This window comes from Neoarius graeffei, chromosome 13 (assembly GCF_027579695.1).
Source record: "Neoarius graeffei isolate fNeoGra1 chromosome 13, fNeoGra1.pri, whole genome shotgun sequence".
Lineage (NCBI taxonomy): Eukaryota > Metazoa > Chordata > Actinopteri > Siluriformes > Ariidae > Neoarius > Neoarius graeffei.
Genome location: NC_083581.1, coordinates 18,482,122 through 18,501,264, shown reverse-complemented (window position 1 = coordinate 18,501,264; position 19,143 = coordinate 18,482,122). Strand labels below are relative to the sequence as shown.

At 42.2% G+C, this 19,143-nt stretch overlaps 1 pseudogene; it reads left to right on the top strand.

The window, feature by feature from the left end:
* Positions 1-19,143, top strand: part of LOC132895873 (dynein axonemal heavy chain 7-like) — a 594,076-nt pseudogene that overhangs the window by 139,838 nt on the left and 435,095 nt on the right.

Here is a 19,143-nt window from a genome sequence, read left to right as displayed (position 1 = left end):
CTGTCACACACGAGATCCGGTCTTGCATATGGCGACAGAAGAGACACCCTCCTGGACCTGACCACATGCTCACCAGTGGGTCCACAAGGCCTTAACCTAAAGTCTGAAGTCCTTCATCTTCCAATGGTGGAAGTGGCTGGAGCTGACAGCGTGCTTCTAGTCCACAGATCCTGGATGACAGCTGATATGAAGGAAAGCATGGCTTCTCTTCCCAACGTGAGAGAGGTAGGAGGAAAGAAATTTGGTAACGAACTGTTGATGTTTTGCAGAGAATTCCGACCGACCACCCATGAACTTCGCTGCTTAATCATGACCAAGATGGGTATAGATTGGAACAAGGTTTCCAGAGAGTGGCCAGAAGCTGACCAGCGGATGGCAATAGTGAGTACAGAAATACCCTCACTGCTCTTTGTGCTCGTCTGATCGAAGCTTTCCCTTGAACATAGACATGACCTAAGATCAGTATGTGTAAGCAAGAAGATGGTAAAGTGGTGTTAGCATTTCTCGCTCGTCTCACTGCCGTGCACGAGAAACACAGTGGCCTGACCAGACCTGTGACCCTGGCTGGAGTGGAAGGCACTCCTGAGGTCTGGGAAGCGCACCTGCGGAACAGTTTCATGAACATTCTGAATCCAGCAGTGGCCAAGTCAGTAAAGCAGCTCTGTCTTCTGTGGGAAACCGCCAGCCTCATCAAGATCGAGCAGTACGCTGTGCATGCAGAAAGGCTGCTGAAAGAGAAGAAGACAAAGTCAACACAAAGAGACCAAGACCTACACGCCGCCACTCTCACTCTTCTCCAGACTGTTCAGCCTGGACAAAGAGGAAGAGGTCGAGGTAGAGGCCGAGGCAGGATGACCTGGGGTGACTCGTCCTGGATAAAAGGCGCAACCTGCTACAACTGCAATCAGAAGGGACACATTGCTTGAGATTGTCTCCACAGTAGCAGGCAGAAGCCCCGTGAGGAGTACAGCAAAGCAGACTGACTTCGGGAACTGGCCGCGCACAGAGAACAGAGGAGGTAACACACACACACCTGATGATACACATAGACAGGAGCATTCACATAACGTTAAACACATTAGTAGCAGCACCTGCATGCAACAGCAAGACTACACAGAAATGCCTGATACACCAGTTCGGATAGATACACCTGAAGTTGCATTAAGTTTGTTAAAATACACAACTACTCCCTTCTCTAAACTCCCTTGTATGCCCCTCACTGTATGTGGGCATGTGTTAACCTTTTTAGTAGATTCTGGAGCAGGACACTCAGTTATACAACATGGGGTACTTCCAGTAGACCCACCACTCAGCTCAAATTAAATTCAGATGATGGGCATCTCAGGACGACCTGTAACTGAAACTTTCTCAGTCAACCTCCCTTGTAAAAGCGAGGAAGGAATAGTTACGTCCCACTCATTCCTCACCTCACATACATGTCCAGTAAATTTGTTAGTACGCAATTTAATGTGCAAATTAGGAGTAAATCTCACGTCCCCTCCAGATGGACTAACTATTGAAGTAAGTAAAATGTGCGGTGTGCAGTATGGTTTTGGAAGCCCCCTGTATGTGTATGTCTGGCGGCTCTGCTCTGATCAACTCACACAAACTCCCAAACACCTTGTACAGCTCGCACACTTGAACACCTCATCAGTTGACACAGATTACATTAAAGAGGAAGATTTACATTGCACAGCACATGTTCACCAAGGGCAAGATGTAGAGTTTGAAAAGACTTGGTTTGCAGACCCCCACGCACATGAAAGATTGACCCTCAAAACTACATATTGGTCTAAACATTATTGCGCTGTGCAGGTCCATTTTACTCGTTGTCTGAACAACTGCATCAGTGTTCATCGCAGTGTTCTCAAACATGTTATACGCGGCCTCGTGTCAGAGGACTCTGAGGTCGGCTGCTGCCGGCATGATTTCTTTGACATGGCTAATTCTATACCCCACATCTCATTAGCAAAGCCACGAGCCGCCCATTGGAAAGACGTGGGGGAATGGGTCAAGAAGTGCGCAGCCAATGGCAATGAATGGTCCCAAACAGAGGACCCTAGTGTGTTGTTTTGCCAAAAGCTTGGGGTCTACAAACAGTCATGCTATGTGTGTGCATGTTAAGCGCAGCGTAATATTAGCCGCTGGTGACCGGGATCCTGGGGACCCCGACCATAGTGGCCTGTTTATCTCTGTTTCCACAGGCATAACTCCAGCAGAGGTGCACCCCAAATTGGCGGGAGTTCCAAATTCCGTTTGGGCAAAGGGTAAACATGATGTAGGCCGAATAAAGAATGCTGAACCAGTGGTGATCACCCCCAAATCAGATTTCAGGCCTAAACAGACCCAATACCCACTCAAACCAGAAGCAATCGCAGGTATAAGACCAGTCTTTGATTCGTTGCTGAAGGCAGGTGTAATTGTCCCTTGCCCAGACTCTCCAGTCCACACTCCTATTTTCCCAGTTAAGAAGGCAAGAAAACCGTCCCAGCCCGATGAGTGGAGGTTTGCCCAAGATCTGCAAGCAGTCAATGCTGTGGTTGTCCCGCGCGCACCTGACGTCCCTAAAGAGCACTCTGAAGACCACACCCACGCTGGGACTGCCTGACCCCAATAAACCATTTGTTCAAACTGTAGATGAAAAGAAGGGTTTTATGACCTCTGTTCTTTTGCAGAAACACAGGGATAGATTGAGACCTGTAGCCTACTTCTCCAGAAGGCTGGATCCAGTGGCAGCTGGACTTCCTGTTTGCCTGTGTGCAGTTGCTGCAGCTGAAAAGGCGGTAACTGCTTCCAGAAATATTGTGGGGTATTCTAACCTCACCCTTTTGGTCCCACATGCTGTCTTCCTGCTTCTGTTGGAGAAAAAGATGTCACATTTGTCAGCACAGAGATGGTTAAAGTACAACACTGTCATACTTGATATGCCTAACATCATTGTGAAACGTTGTTCTGAATTCTGCCTCTCTTCTCCCTACAGAGGACGATGGAGAGCCACATGACTGTGTTGCTCTCACTAACGATTTTTGTTCCCCCAGGGCAGACTTAAAGAGCGACCCTTTAGGAAATCCAGACATGGTCCTCTATGTGGTTGGTTCAGCCTCCAGAGATGGGAAAGAACAAAGTAGGTTTTGCCGTAGTCTCAGATCATGAGGTCCTCAAGGCATCATGTCTGCCCTCAAACCTGTTGGCGCAGGCCTCAGAGCTCTGTGCCCTTATCGAGGCATGCAAATTGGCTGTAGGGCAATCTGTCAATATTTTTACAGACAGCAGGTACACATTGGGCATTGTGCATGATTTTGGCACCATTTGGAAACACAGAAATTTTCTCAATAGCACAGGATCTCCCATTGCACATCATAAACTGGTCTCTGAGTTGTTGGATGCTATTCTACTCCCTAGAGCCATTGCTGTGTGCAAGTGTGCTGCCCATACTAACAATACTGATCTTGTGTCTCAAGGAAATGATAGGGCGGACGCGGCAGCTAAGTGTGCAGCCTCAGCTTCCAGTTCACCCTCTAACCTTGCTTTTCCTCAGGTTTCTACCTCCTGTTTACAGTTAGTGGACCTTCAGAGCACTGCCACCCAGGACGAGAGATGAGTCTGGAAACAGGCCGGCTGTATCTTTGCAAACTTGGTCTGGGTTTGTCCCTTGGGCCGTCCCTGTCTATCAAAACACGTTCCCTTTCTATGCAAAATTGGCCCATGGGCTCACCCATGTGTCAAAAGGGGGGTGGTAGCAGAAGTAACAAAGAGATGGTTCACAAAGGGGTTTTCAAATTATGCTGCGAAATTTTGCAAGCAATGCTTGATATGCGCACAAAATACCTTTATCAAACTAACTCAAGCAGCACACCCAATATCAGACAAACCATTTGATCATCTCCAAATGGACTTCATTGAACTGACACCTAGTGAAGGGAAAAGGTATTGCCTGGTAATAGTTGACGTTTTCAAAATGGGTTGAAGTATTTCCCAGAGCTAAACAAGACTCAGAGGCAGTAGTCAAAGCACTCCTGAGAGATATAATTCCTAGGTGGGGTATACCTAGCAAAATATCAAGTGACAATGGAACACCCTTTGTTAATGCAGCCCAAAAGAAAATAGGAGCATTCCTAGGGATAGACCTGAAACAACATTGTGCCTACCATCCTGCCAGTGCAGGAGCAGTAGAGAGGAAAAATGGGTCCCTTAAAAATAAACTAAGCAAAGCTTGTGCAGAAACAGGGCTAGGATGGACAAAGGTCCTCCCTGTAGTACTCACACAAATGAGGATGCAAACTAGGCCTAAACATGGGTTAAGCCCATTCAAAATTCTGTTTGGACGAGTACCCAACACGGGGATAGGGCCAGCTCAAGGAACACTGCCAGACACCACACTGTGTGATGATGCAATGTTGAATTACTGTGCAACGTTGTCCTCTGCTTTGAAATCTATCCACAAACAGGTAAAAGAAGCACTTCCCAAACCCGCTGAGGGACCTCTGCACGATCTACAACCAGGGGATTGGATAGTGGTGAAGGACTTCGACGAACCAAGTGGAACAAGCCACGGTGGAATAGCCCATTCCAGGTCCTGCTCGCAACCCCATCGGCAGTGAAGGTCACAGGCAGAGTGACGTGGATCCACGCTAGCCACTGCAGGAGGGTTCCTGAACTGGCTGAGCAGGAGGAAGAGGAAGGCCTAAGTGACCCAGACGCTGACTAAAGCTCGTGAGGAAGAAAGGCATCACTGCATGGAACAGTGTGAGTATCACATCAATCACGCATGCACCCTCAATAGGGAAGAGTATTTCAGTGTCTAGCCGATAGATAAGTCTTGGGGTTTTGAGTTTCCTCCAAGTCCCGGTGAGGTGGGACGAGGGCTGATAGGGCGTGCCCGCCCTCTGAGCACCAATACACGTCAAGAAGGGCAAGGGTTAATTCGGAGACATAGTTAACATAAAATGAAGGGGGTAAATCATTATAAGCTAGGTCCAGTTGTGGGCCTGAGCATCCTGATCCTGCTGGGGCTCACGGGAGGATTTGTGTGGTGGTTGATACAGGGAACCCAGGCTGACACAGAGTCGAAGACAGTTGGTTTAGTGGATGGAAGACTCTGATTCTATCCACTATACCGGTCCTAGGTTTAGTGATTGTGATACTATGTTTGCCCCTGTTTTCTGTCAATGTTGTATGTCTGTGTTTCAGAGGCAGCTGACAAATATTGGTTACCAGATGGTGAAAATAGACCCAGACGACTTGCTTGACTGGCCTCCAAAATCCACACGAAGACCACAACCCACCGTTCGATGACATCAGCACAGTTGACATGAAATTAGCCTTAACTTAAAACACTTTCATTTATGGTTGCTTTTCTGTTCTATTGTTTCCTGATCTATGTATATAGCTTGCTAGCATTAACTTAAGACATCTATGTCTTACAAAACAGCCTTAGCATTATCCCTGTACACTCAATGACGTGCTAAGTCGAATCTCTCTGGGAACTCTTACCACTGAAATTGTGTACATTTCTTTCTTTAGCAATTATTATCCTGTAGGATAAAAAGGGGGGAAATGTGAGGGAAATTTAGTGGATGAACATTCGTATTCTCTGTGTTTCTGTGTGTTGAGCTCAAGTGGCCTAGTGTACTGAGAAAGACGTTTTTCCCATGTTGTAATTGCCTTTCTGTGGCCTTGGTGGTGATAAGCAGGGTGTCTGAGTTCTCCATAACTACGCATCCGCCTGCGCATACCAGAGCACACTAGGTGCACGCTTTAGCAAAGCTTCATAGAAAATCTTGAGCCAATCACGTGAAGATGCAAGCAGTAAGCGAATGCCTTTAGAGTTTAATAGATAACAGCCACTAAAATGCAACTCAGAGTGTACATACTCTCGGCATCATTAGACGTGGTGTCTTCTTCTATTCTTCTCTTTCCTTTCCTATTTTATATATCTTTTATATGATCTACTGAATAACTGAAAAGACAACTGCTAAGCGTTCTGAAGTGTTTATTAGAAGTTTCCATTACACTCTGTATTGACTCCTATCTGGATACTGCCCTGTCTTGCTGCAGGAGATTGAAAGGGAGGGGGCTGGATGGAGATTGTGCCCACTGTCATTTTTTTTTATTTTCATAATTATTTTCTATTTACTGTACCCACATTATGCTGTTTTTTCCTTTTCTGTCGTGTCTGAGCAGTTCGGTGTGTTTTGTGTCTTGAGAAAATGTAATAAAAATATTTTTCAAAAAAAAAAACAATGAGGTTTGAGATGAAATCTGCAAATTTCAGGAAGAATTTCAGAAAATGCCCTAGGGGTCTGTAAATAATAATTTGAGGAATCAACTGGGTAGACTTTTTTTTTTTTGGTAGTAGCTGTCAGTCCTGCGTGCCTTGGCGCGCGCACCTGAAGGCGTGCCTAGGGCTGCGCGTGTGCTGAGTGAGCTACAGCACGCGTGCCATGAACAAGGCGTACCTGTTTTCAATCAGTGAACTATGTTGGGCTATTTAAGGACTGTGCCGAGGGTAATGCTATGCAAAGTATTACGCCGCATCTAGTGTGCATACCGAGCATGGTTTCCCCGTTCCTGTTGATTTCCTTGTTTCTCGACTCCTGTTCTCATTCCTAGTTCTCGTCCTCATTTTGCCTCTGATATCCCGTTCGCACCTCGATCGACCTCTTGCCTGTTATCCTGTTTATGACCTTGTGTGCTGATTCGGACTGTTTGTCATTGTGTGTGTTTCATGCACTTTGTTTTATATCGCACTGTATGATATTGAACACTTCTGCACTTACATCCGCCTTTCTCGCACACACTAACAGTAGCTATATATGTTATGTGAGTATAAATAACTTCAAACACATTGAATTTATAACCAGGTTTTTGTGTTACGCCTAGATAATAATTATAAATAACTGTGATGCATCCTCCTCTGCCAGTTAGATGGGAGGCTAGCTTAATTTAATGCTGCATACTCATTTGATGCGTTAGATGTAAATACATCTAATATTTAATAGACACCTTTAGATCAAAGGTGCTGGCACTGGCTGTATAGTCAGTATGATTGAATTTCATGTTAATTAGATTATTAGACCAAACTCTGAGTATTTCTACTTTTTTGTATAGCTCAGGGAACAGACACGGTCTCAATATAGTGGAACATGTGCAGCTAGCAGATAGTTGGTTTAGCCTGTTTGTCTGCTCCCTGGCCTTGGCTCTGGATTGTCCTATATTAACCCTTTGATGCAAAACATATGCACACCCCTTCTAATGCACAACATGGGTCAAAAATGACCCGCATTCATTTTCCAGGTTATTTCATGCTGACTGAATTTTTCTTTGCTCTATCTTTTGAAATCAATTTATTTTATGATTAAATATTCCAAGTATTCTTTAAATATCTTGTTTTTAATTACCAAAAATCATTAATTTAATTTTTTTCTTTCCTACTTTTATGAACAAAAATACTTTTTATATTTCTACACGAGTCATCCAAGTGTGATTTTAAAATTAAATGTCTTAATACTATAATAATTAATTTGTTCCAAGTAATTATTTTAGCAGTGAATGGGGCCAGTTATTTATTTATTAACTATGTAGTTAGCTAAGCCAACTACAATAAAATTAGCTAACTAAAGTAGAATATGTCAACAGCTAGGTAGCTAATAGTAATTAGTTGTAACTTTCTGACAAGTAATCTACTCACTCTCAAGGTAACCTAAACATAATTAATTTTTTTCTAAGGTAATGCTAGAACAATTGAAAAACATTACTTACATGTATTAGATGGGCAAAGGGCGCTGTGCTGAGCTGTGAAATGTCTGACACAAGCACAATTCACAGTTCCCACCAAACGCTGTAGTAAATGCATGCGGGTTGTTTCTGACCCATGTGTGTAAACTTGATGTAGAATTACAAAAACTGTGCTTGTTCATAACTTAAAGGAAAAATAAAAATGATGGTTTGTGCTAAACAAAAACAAGATATTTACTGCATATTTGGAAAAGTAAATGACAAAAAGAATTTATTTCAAAAGTATATCATAGAAACACTCAGCCATACATGAAATAACCTGGAAAATGAATGCAGGTCGTTTTTGACCCATGTTGTGCATTAGAAGGGTAGTGATACAAAAAGGGTTTTTATTCAAAAAGTAAGAAAGGAAGAAAATAAAATAAGGATATATGATGATCAAAAACGAGTTAATTGAGGAATACCTTGAATACTGAATGATGGAATTAATTTATTGCAAAGATATAGAAGATAAAAACTCAGCCGGGTCACTTTTGACCCATGTTTTTCATCAAAGGGTTAACTAGGCCTGTTCTGAGACTATGAGCTATGCTGCAAGAACTGACAGTAGCAGCTTCCCAAGTGGAATGGATACCATCTTGCCCGATCAGGCCAGCCTTGTCCTCAAAGCTACTCTGATTATCTATAAAGCCCAAGTTACACAAATTTAACTTATTGTCTATTCAGATGCTGTTCGCTCATTTTTTCTTCCATTCCTTAAAGGTATCTTTTAATATGACATTTGAGAGGACCAAATGAACTGAGGGTTTCTGCTTCATCTAAAATTAACGCTACCTAGTTCTCTCTCATTTTCTTCCCTTTTCTGGCTCAAAATTAAATGATTGAAATGGCAAGTGGCATCTTTTGCTCCTGGGGCTCCATGGACATGTAGAATGAGAAAGCACCACTACAAACCTCTTTATCCTAATAAAGGCCCATGTCAAATTACCTTTAACATTATTACAGTACTCATTACTGATTATTAGAAAGATGATTCTTATCACTCTTATCTCGTCCCTTATTGTGAAGAGAAAACATAAGCCACTAAAATGGAGTTCTGATTACAGCAAAAATCAGGATGTTTTTAGGGCCTAGGGAAACTTACCTTTACCTTTTCTGTTTTCACATTTCAGCACGATATCTTTTTATGCAGCTTTTTGAAAGTGAATGCACACTTGCCAATTTGTTTTCTGTACCATGCTGCTCGGGACTGCACCCTTTTATCCTGTCATGGAATGACTTATGGAGAGAAGAATTATACATTCTTAGTCTCCTCTGCTCATCTCATAAATGGCAGCAATGGTAAGGAAGGAGCAAAAAAAATGCATAAGAGGAGTGTGTGAATGAGACTTTCTTCAAAAGACATCAAAGAGTTGTACATGTGATAAGTCTCTCACTTCGGGGTTAATTTTGATGGTTACCCTTTCTGTTACATTTGGTTCTTTCCCTATTTTGTCTTCTCACGCATCGTCACTGTGTGTTTGAAATGTCACAGCTAAAGTTTCTGGAAGAGAATGAGGACATTCTTCTGCTGAGGTCCATCATCGATGTTAACCTTCCTAAATTTTTGGCCCATGATCTGCCACTGTTTGAGGTAAAATGTGCATCAGCCTGTTTATAATGTCATAGCTCAACATATATAAACTGTACAAAGGTGCCAACATGTACAGTGTATTGCAAAAGTATTCATCCCCCTTTATATTTGTCCTGTTTTGTCGCATTACAAGCTGGAATTAAAATGGATTTTTGGAGGCTTAGAACCATTTGATTGACACAACATTACCACTTTAAAGGTGCAAATTGTTGATTTATTGTGACACAAACAATAATTAAGATGAAAAAAACAGAAATCTGGAGTGCACATAGGTATTCACCCCTTTTCCTTTGAAATCCCTAAATGAGTTTGTCCAAACAATTCACTTCATAAGTCACATAATTAGCTGATAAAGATCCACCTGTGTGCAAAGTGTCACATGATCTGTCACATAATCTCTGTATAAGTCAACCTGTTCTGGAAGGACCCTGACTCTGCAACACGACTAAGCAAGAAACATGAAAACCAAGGAGCACTCCAAACATGTCAGAGACAAAGTTGTGGAGAAGTATAGATCAAGGTTGGGTTATTAAAAAAAAAATCCCGAACTTTGAATATCCCAGGGAGCACCATTAAATCCATGATGGCAAAATGGAAAGAATTTTATACCACTACAAACCTGACAAGAGAAGGCCACCCACCAAAATTCACAGATTGGGCGAGGAGGGCATTAATCAGAGATGCAACAAAGACACCAAAGATAGCACTGAAGGAGCTGCAAAGATCCACAGCGGAGATGGGAGTATCTGTCTATAGGACCACTTTAAGCCATACATTCCACAGAGTGGGGCTTTATGGAAGAGTGGTCAGAAAAAAGCCATTGCTGAAGAAAACATGTTTGAATTTTGCCCAACAGCATGTGGCAGAGTCTCCAAACACATGGAAGAAGATTCTCTAGTCAAATGAGACTAAAATCAATCTTTTTGGCCATCATGAGAAAGGCCACGTGTGGCGCAAACCCAACACTTCTCATCACCTTGAAACACCATTCCTACAGTGAAGCATGGTGGTGGCAGCATCATGGTATGGGGATATTTTTCATCTGCAGGGACAGGAAAGCTGGCCAGGACTGAAGGAAAGATGGATAGCACTAAATACAGGGCAGTTCTGGAGGAAAACCTGTTTGAGTCAGCCAGAGGTTTGAGACTGGGATGAAGGTTCACGTTCCAGCAGGACAATGACCTGAAACATATTGCTAAAACTACACTGGAGTGGTTTAAAGGGAAACATTTAAATGTATTGGAATGGGCTAATCAGAGCCCAGACCTCAATCCAATTGAGAATCTGTGGCATAACTTGCAGATTGCTGTACACCAATGCAATCCATCTAACTTGGAGTTGGAGTAGTTTTGCCTTGAGTAATGGGCAAAAATCCCAGTAGCTAGATGTGCTAAGCTAATAGAGACATACCCCAAGAGACTTGCAGCTGTAATTGCAGCAAAAGGTGGCTCTACAAAGTATTGACTTTGAAGGGGTGAATACGTTATAAAAAATTGCTGTAAAAATACAGGAAATTTTGCACAGTAATGAACTGTTCTTCGTAAGTACAGGTGTATCCTGCAAATGCTGTTGCCTTTGAGGAACAAAATATTAACAGTAAGTTGCTGTGCAATCTTATGGTATACTATAGTATTTTTTCAGTCAGTCTTGAGCCTGCCCATAATTCATCTGAGCAAAATCATGTTGCATCAGGTCCCACCATCACATTTAGTGCACAGGCAATGTAAAGAAATTAAAAACTAAGTGCAAGATGATATAGATCAGCAATTTCATTCAAGGCAAGGCAAGTTTATTTATATAGCACATTTCATACACAGTGGCAGTTCAATGTGCTTTACAGAGGTAAAGGCAAAACAGTAAACAATTGAAAATAAAATTACATAAAGGGGGAAGAGGAGAGAAAAATAAAAATATAAGAATTAAACAATAGTAGAAATAAAGTAATAAAATGAAGTAAAAGTTCAGTAAAAAACAGCAGAATAAAATGGAATAAAAGTTAAGTAAAGTTTAAAACATGCAAAGACTGTAAAAGTTAAGTAAAGTTTAAAACGTAAAAATAATGACATTTATCAGTTAGCAGAAAGCATCTGAAAACAGCTTGGTCTTTAGTCTAGATTTGAAGCTGCCAACAGCAGGAGCATTTTTCATGTCCTCTGGGAGTTGGTTCCATAGCTAGTAGCTAAAAGCTGCTTCACCACACTTTGTTTTAACAACAGGTTTTACCAGTAAATTTTGCTGCTGCGATCTGGTAGATCTGATTGGGTTAGGCCGCTGCAACATATCAGAGAGGTAATTGGGCCCTGTACCATTTAGAGATTTGTACACCAGCAGCAATGCTTTAAAGTCAATTCTGTAGCTTACTGGAAGCCAGTGAAGGGACCTTAGAATTGGAATAATGTGCTCTGTTCATTTTGTTCATGTGAGAACCCTAGCCACTGCATTTTGAACCAGCTGAAGTCGTTTGATGGTCTTTTTTGGCAGGCCTATGAAAAGGCTATTGCAGTAGTCAACCCTACTAGAGATAAAGGCATGTATAAGTTTTTCCAGATCATTTTTTGACATAAGTGCTCTTAGTTTGTAAATGTTTTTTAGGTGATAAAATGCCGATTTAGTGATTGCTTTCATGTGACTGTCAAAGTTTAGCTCGCTGTCAATGAAAACACCAATATTTTTAACCATATCTTTTGTTTTAATCCCCTTTGTGTCAAGAATAGTGGTAATCCTGAGTCTTTCATTTTTTTTCCCGAATAGAATTACTTCTGTTTTATCTATGTTCAGGTGAAGAAAATTTTGTGACATCTAGTTGTTGATTTGGTCGATACACTGGTAGAGACATTCAAGGGGGGCATAATCATTAGGTGATAGAGCAAAATAAATTTGGGTGTCATCTGCATAGCAGTCATAGAAAATTGAGTTGTTCTTGATAATTTGTCCAAGTGGGAGCATATAAAGGTTGAATAGTAATGGTCCAAGGATCGACCCCTGGGGGACACCACAGGTCAAGGACATTGATGTTGAGGTACAATTTCCCATGGTAACAAAGAAGCTTCTATCTTTTAAGTATGATTTTAACCAATTGATAACTTTACCAGTCAATCCAACCCAGTGTTCAAGTGGATATAGCAGTATGTTGTGATCAACAGTGTCAAAAGCTGCACTGAGGTCCAGTAACACCAGGACCGACGTTTTGCCTGCATCAGTATTAAGATGTATGTCATTTATAACTTTAATCAGTGCTGTTTCAGTGCTGTGATTGGCATGAAATCCTGACTGAAAGTTATCAAAACAGCTGTTTGATATCAAGAAGGCAGTTAATTAATTGAAGACAATTTTTTTCAAGGATTTTCCTGATGAATGGTAGATTTGATATTGGCCTGTAGTTGTTCAATACTGAAGCATCCAGATTATTATTTTTAAGTAGGGGCTTTACAACGGCTTTTTTTCAGGGACACAGGAAAAATGCCAGTCTCTAGGGATGTATTTATGATCTGAAGCACATCTGTAATTATGAGGTGAAGAACAGACTTAAAAAAGTTGGTGGGCAGAATGTCCAATTCAGATGTTGAGTAACTGAGATTTTGTACAGTTTTTTCAAGAGTCTCGTAATCAATCAAACAAAAGTCTGACATTGTGTTGAAATTGTCTGTGTCACTGGTGATTGCAGCTGTTCAGTTATTTGCAACTGAGATATATTATGAGCAATATTCTGCCGTATTTTATCAATTTTACCTTTGAAGAAGGATGCAAACTCATTGCATTTATTAACTGTTAATTGTGATGGGAGATTAGTTAGCTTCTCTACTGTTGAAAATAGCACACGGGCATTGTTCATATTCCTGTTGATGTTGGAGAAGAAAGACTGTCTTGCTTTACCAATTTCATAATTATATTTACAAAGCATCTCTTTATGGATTTGATAATGGATGTGAAGTTTAGATTTGTGCCATTTTCTTTCAGTCTTCCTACATTCTCTCTTTAGCAGTTTAACAGCTGGGTATTGCTTCCATGGTGCTTTCTGCTTGTCATTGACTCTTTTGATTTTGAATGGAGCAATATCATCCATAATTTGGGTCATATTTAAATTAAAAATTTCCAGTAAGTCGTTTACAGAGTCTGACATTTTAGTTGAGATTTGTGAGAGAGCTTGCTTGAAGAGAACACACATGTGTTTTCGTTTATGAATCTCCTACCCATAGTCATTGAGCTGTTCTGAATGTGAGGGGACATAGAAACATCAGAGAAAAAACAAATGATCAGATAAGGCCAGGTCAACAACAGTAGTAGAAACAGTAAGACCCTTTGTGATAACGAGGTCAAGGGTATGACCATGAGAGTGGGTCGGCCCCTGTACATGTTGTACTAGGTTGAAGTTGTCAATAAGTGCAAGTAGTTCTCTGGCATAAGTGTTTTCAGGATTATCTACATACAAGTTAAAATCCCCAGATATAATAAGACAGTCAAACTCTAAGCAAATGACTGACAACAGTTCACCAAACTCTTCCAGAAAAACTTTGGCTGAATGTCTCGGAGGCCTGTAAATAGTTAATAACAATGTTAGGAGAGCATGTAACAAGTGCACATAAGTGTTCAAAGGATGTAAAATCACCAAGTGAGGACTGTTTACATTGAAAAGAGGCTTTGAATATATTTGCGATCCCTCCACCCTTCCCATGTCGGGTACGTAGCACTCATGAAATTAAAATTTGGGGGCGCTGCTTCAATAAGGGTGGTAGCACTCTTTGCTTGATCCAGCCATGTTTCAGTTAGAAGCAAAAAATCAAGATTGTGTTTGCAAATAAGATCATTAATTAAAAATGACTTGTTTGAAAGTGATCTAACATTCAGAAGAGCTAGCTTTACAGAAAGCCTAGAAGTAATATCTGCTTGGGCACTCTGATGTTGTTTTGAAACAGGAAGGAGACTAGACTGGTTTACCCCCTGGGTTAAATATGCTCTATGTTTTCTATTTATCAACACATGATAGAGAATGGCATAGGCATACTGGGTCCCAGCTTGTTTTCAAAACTACACCCAATGCAGGGACCCACAGCACATCATACAAGACTCTCTGTATATTCCATGAGGTTGGGAGGGGGAAGGATTGGAGATGTATTTTTTAGATGGTGAAAAAGATTGGTAGCCAGCTGAAATTCCTGGGCGAACACATTTCGGTCTGTTGGTTGATTTTCGATGAACTGGGTACACTGCTTGTTGCAAATGATTTGGGCTGGAAAAAGAGAGTGCAGCCATTGGCAGCAATCTCTGCATACTTTTAGGGAAATCCATGCAGGGGGGAGACGGGGATGGTACAATAAAGTCAGAAGAGTGAGACTGAGATTGGGACTTTGGTGAGGTCTTTGTGAGTGTCTCCACTCTCTGTGGTGACTGTCTCCCTGACAGTCTCTGTGATACTTGCATGGGGTCGAGATGTGGATGATGCAGCCTTGGCATGATTGTCTTTGGTCAGGTCCTCAATCTGGATGGGCGATGCAGATATCTGTGGCTGCCCATTGTTAACAACATGCTCACATTCTCCATGTAATTGTTGATGTCCTTGGCAGTCTGCCCCAAATGGTCCTTGGCAGTCTACCCTAGATGGCTGTGTGTCTTTGTTGAAGCATCTCTGCTGTGCTTGCATGGGTAGTTTTGGCTTTGCAGAGGTTTTGTTGATATTTGTAACTGGGTCAGTCTGTGAGCACTTATCAGCAGTTCTGCCCAATGTTGGCTCAGAAAAGAATGCATGCTGGAGAGAGAGGCTGTAGTGACCAGCCAAAACTTTGGTCCCAATCCGCCTGAGTTCAGTGCTATTTGGCCTGAAGAATTCTCTGTGATTCCAGAAAAGGTTAAAATTGTCTATGAAGTTCATACCAAATGAAAAACAAGTTTTTCCAAGCCAGGTGTTAAGACTGAAGAGTCTAGTAAATGCAAAACTTCCCCTTGCAGGTAGTGGGCCACTAATAAAAGATTGTATTCTAGTGTTATAGAGGTCAGAAAAAAGTTTTCTGAAATCATCTTGGACAAACAGCTGTTCTCTGAAAACATCATTTGCTCCCACATGCACAACAATACGTTTGATAGGTTTATGCTCGGACATGAGTTTCAAAATGCTGTCTTTGGTGTCAGAGATGGATGCATTTGGAAGGCAGCAAATAATCATCCCATGTCCTTTTAAATGTCTTACAGTGGAATCACCAAGAACAAGGGTTGTGGGATCAGGTGGTGTTACGAGTTGCTTTTTGCCTCTTCCAGGGGATCAGGTGGTGTTACCCTGTTATGCCATTTTGGGTTGAATTTGCATTGTATTGACATTTATTTATTTTGCCGAAAATAACAGAAGCATAAAGTCAAAGTCACTGCTTAAAGTTACTTGGTATTAGCCGCATAAATGTTTTAGTTCGTTAGTTGGCATACTCCCCTTAGCTCCTGAGCGCACAAAATTCTTCTTCTTCTTCTTTTGGCTGCTCCCAATTAGGGGTCACCACAGTGGATCTTTTGTCTCCATTACTCTGTCTTCCACATCCTTCTCTACCACACCTGCCACTTTCAGGTCCTCTCTCATCACATCCATCCATCCATCACATCCAGAATGTTGAGGATGGAACTGCCAGGCACACGAAAACGAGGAAGGCCAAAGAGGAAATCCTCTTTGGCCTTCCTCGTTTTCGTGTGCCTGGCAGTTCCATCCTCAACATTCTCCTTCTAACATGCTCTGCATCTCTTCTCAGGATGTGCCCATACCATCTCAGTCTCATCTCTCTTAGCTTAATTCCCAAGCTCTCCACATGTGCTGTCCCTCTGATGTGCTCGTTCCTTATCCTGTCCAACCTTGTCACTCCCATCGCAAACCTTAACATCCTCAACTCCGCCACCTGCAACTTTGCCTCCTGTCTCTTCGTTAAGGGTACAGTCTCCAATCCATACATCATAGCTGGTCTCACTACTGTCTTGTACATTTTACCTTTCACTTTTGCTGGGACTTTCCTATTACAAATGTCCGAAATCCTTCTCCAACTGCTCCACCCTGCCTGCACTTTCTTTCTCACCTCACTATTGCAGCCCCTATTAGAATTGAGGAATGTGTTAAGGACATTAGACACTGGATGCTTATTAATTTCCTTCTGCTTAACTCTGACAAGACTGAAGTACTTGTACTAGGACCACATACAGCTAGAAGTAAGTTTTCTGATTACACAGTGACTCTGGATGGCCTTTCTATTTCTTCACGTGCAGCAGTAAAAGACCTTGGAGTGATTATTGACCCCAGTCTTTCATTCAAAACTCACATTGATAACATCACCTGGATAGCTTTCTTTCATCTCAGAAATATTGCTAAGATAAGAAATTTAATGTCATTACATGACACGGAAAAACTAGTCCATGCTTTCGTTACCTCCAGGTTGGATTATTGTAATGCCTTACTGTCTGGATGTTCCAATAAGTGCATAAACAAGCTCCAGTTAGTTCAGAATACAGCAGCAAGAGTACTTACTAGAACTAGAAAATGACCACATCATGCCTGTCTTATCCACACTGCATTGGCTCCCAATCAAATTTTGTATTGATTATAAAATACTACTATTGACCTTTAAAGCACTAAATGGTCTCGCACCACAGTACCTGAGTGAACTTCTACTCCTCTATGACCCGCCACGCCTACTTGGATCAAAAGGTGCAGGCTATCTGCTGGTACCTCGTATAGTGAAGGCTACATCAGGGGGCAGAGCCTTTTCTTACAAAGCTCCACAGTTATGGAACAGCTTTCCAAGTAATGTTCGGGAATCAGACACAGTCTCAGCATTTAAGTCTAGGCTGAAAACATATCTGTTTAGTCAAGCCAAGTCATATCTGTTAATGGTGTTTATGAGGTAAAGGTGTAGATCTAGAGGGTCCTCAGACATAGAGTGTTTTGGTAAACTGGGATGTATGGATGCTGTCAGTCCCCACTCTCTTGCTCACTCGAGTTTGTTGACGGTGTAGTGGCTGGCTGCTTTATGTCTCGGGGCTCCCTCATGCCTGTCTTACCTTCTGGCTCTCCCGTTTTAGTTATGCTGTCATAGTTAGTTGCCGGAGTCCCTGCTTGTACTCGGTGCAATATGTATACTGTTCCTACTTATTTAGGTGACATTGGGCATACCTAACAACCTGTGTTTTCTTCCCCCCCCCCAAAAAAAATCTGTCCCTCTGAGTTACATGGAGTCAACGGGAAATCTTTTGGTGGAGAGGGTGGAGACCTCGACTGGCTATCGTAGCCTGCAGGGAATCGGCCGTCAGACATTCTGTCGCATGTCCCAGACCTGGTGAAATGTAACGGAATTGTCTTGGCCAGCCCTAAGGGTCCCATCTGCATCTCATCATTGCTGAGGAGTGTGCTCCCATCACCCAATCAAGCATCCAGCCAGAGCAGGTCATGATATTTTTTAACCATATTAACATGCCATTGTTGTGTATTATGCTTGATGTCAAGACTCTCGTCTCTGCGAGCCTACCACACAGATTTAATACTTGTCATTTTTAGGGCATACCTAACAACCTGTGTTTTCTCTCTCTCTCTCCCTCCCCCAGTCTGTCCCTCTGAGTTGCATGTTGGTCCTGGGATTGAGATGCTGGCCTCTTCTGCCCCTCAGACCTGCTTGATCCATCCTGGTGCCCTGTGTCTGGTTGGAGTTTTATCACATCGCTCCTGTGAAGGACAGCCCCATGAGGACAGTTGAGGGTTACACCTGGAGGATGCTCTGGACTCTTACAGATTACTGGATGGGTTCCCTTTTATGGCTGAGGACTACAGTTGACTTGCTAACTTTAGGACTGCAGTTGTCATGAACAGTTTTGCACTCAAGTTTCCATCAATGAAGAGTTACATCAACGAAACTGTCTTCATGTTAAAACTGTTAATGTTATAGTCATGCTGTCTGTTGTTGCCCAAATGAGGATGGGTTCCCTTTTGAGTCTGGTTCCTCTCAAGGTTTCTTCCTCATGTCATCTGAGGGAGTTTTTCCTTGCCACCGTCGCCACAGGCTTGCTCATTGGGGATAGATTAGGGACAAAATTAGCTCATGTTTTAAGTCATTCAAATTCTGTAAAGCTGCTTTGCGACAATGTTTATTGTTAAAAGCGCTATACAAATTGACTTGACTTGACCCATTTTCCTGCACAGTTGACCCCAGGTACTTGAATTCACCAACTTTCTTTACGTCTACTCCTTGCATCTTCACTACACTCTCATCCCCATTCTCATTGATACACATGTATTCTGTTTTGCTACTGCTCACCTTCATTCCTCTTTGTTCCAATGCATACCTCTATCTCTCCAAACCCAACTCAATCTCCTTTCTACTTTCACCACATATCACAATATCATCCGCAAACATCATGTTCCATGGTGACTCTTGCCTCACTTCATCCGTCAAGCTATCCATCACTATGGCAAACAAGAAAGGACTCAAAGCAGATCCTTGATGAAGTCCCACCTTCACCTTGAACCATTCAGTCATTCCAACTGCACACCTCACTGCTGTTTAACTGTTCTCATACATGTCTTGCACCACTTCTCATTCACTCCACACTTTCTCATACAATACCATAACTCATCTCTCAGCACTCTATTGTATGCCTTCTCCAGGTCTACAAACACATAATATAGTTTTCTCTGGCCTTCCCTGTACTTCTCCTTTAACAAGCTTAAAGTAGAGCCCTGCACTCCCGCGGGAGTCCCGCGGGACCCGACGCAAAGCAGTGCGACACGAGACAAATTTTGAAAGCTCATTGCGGGCGCA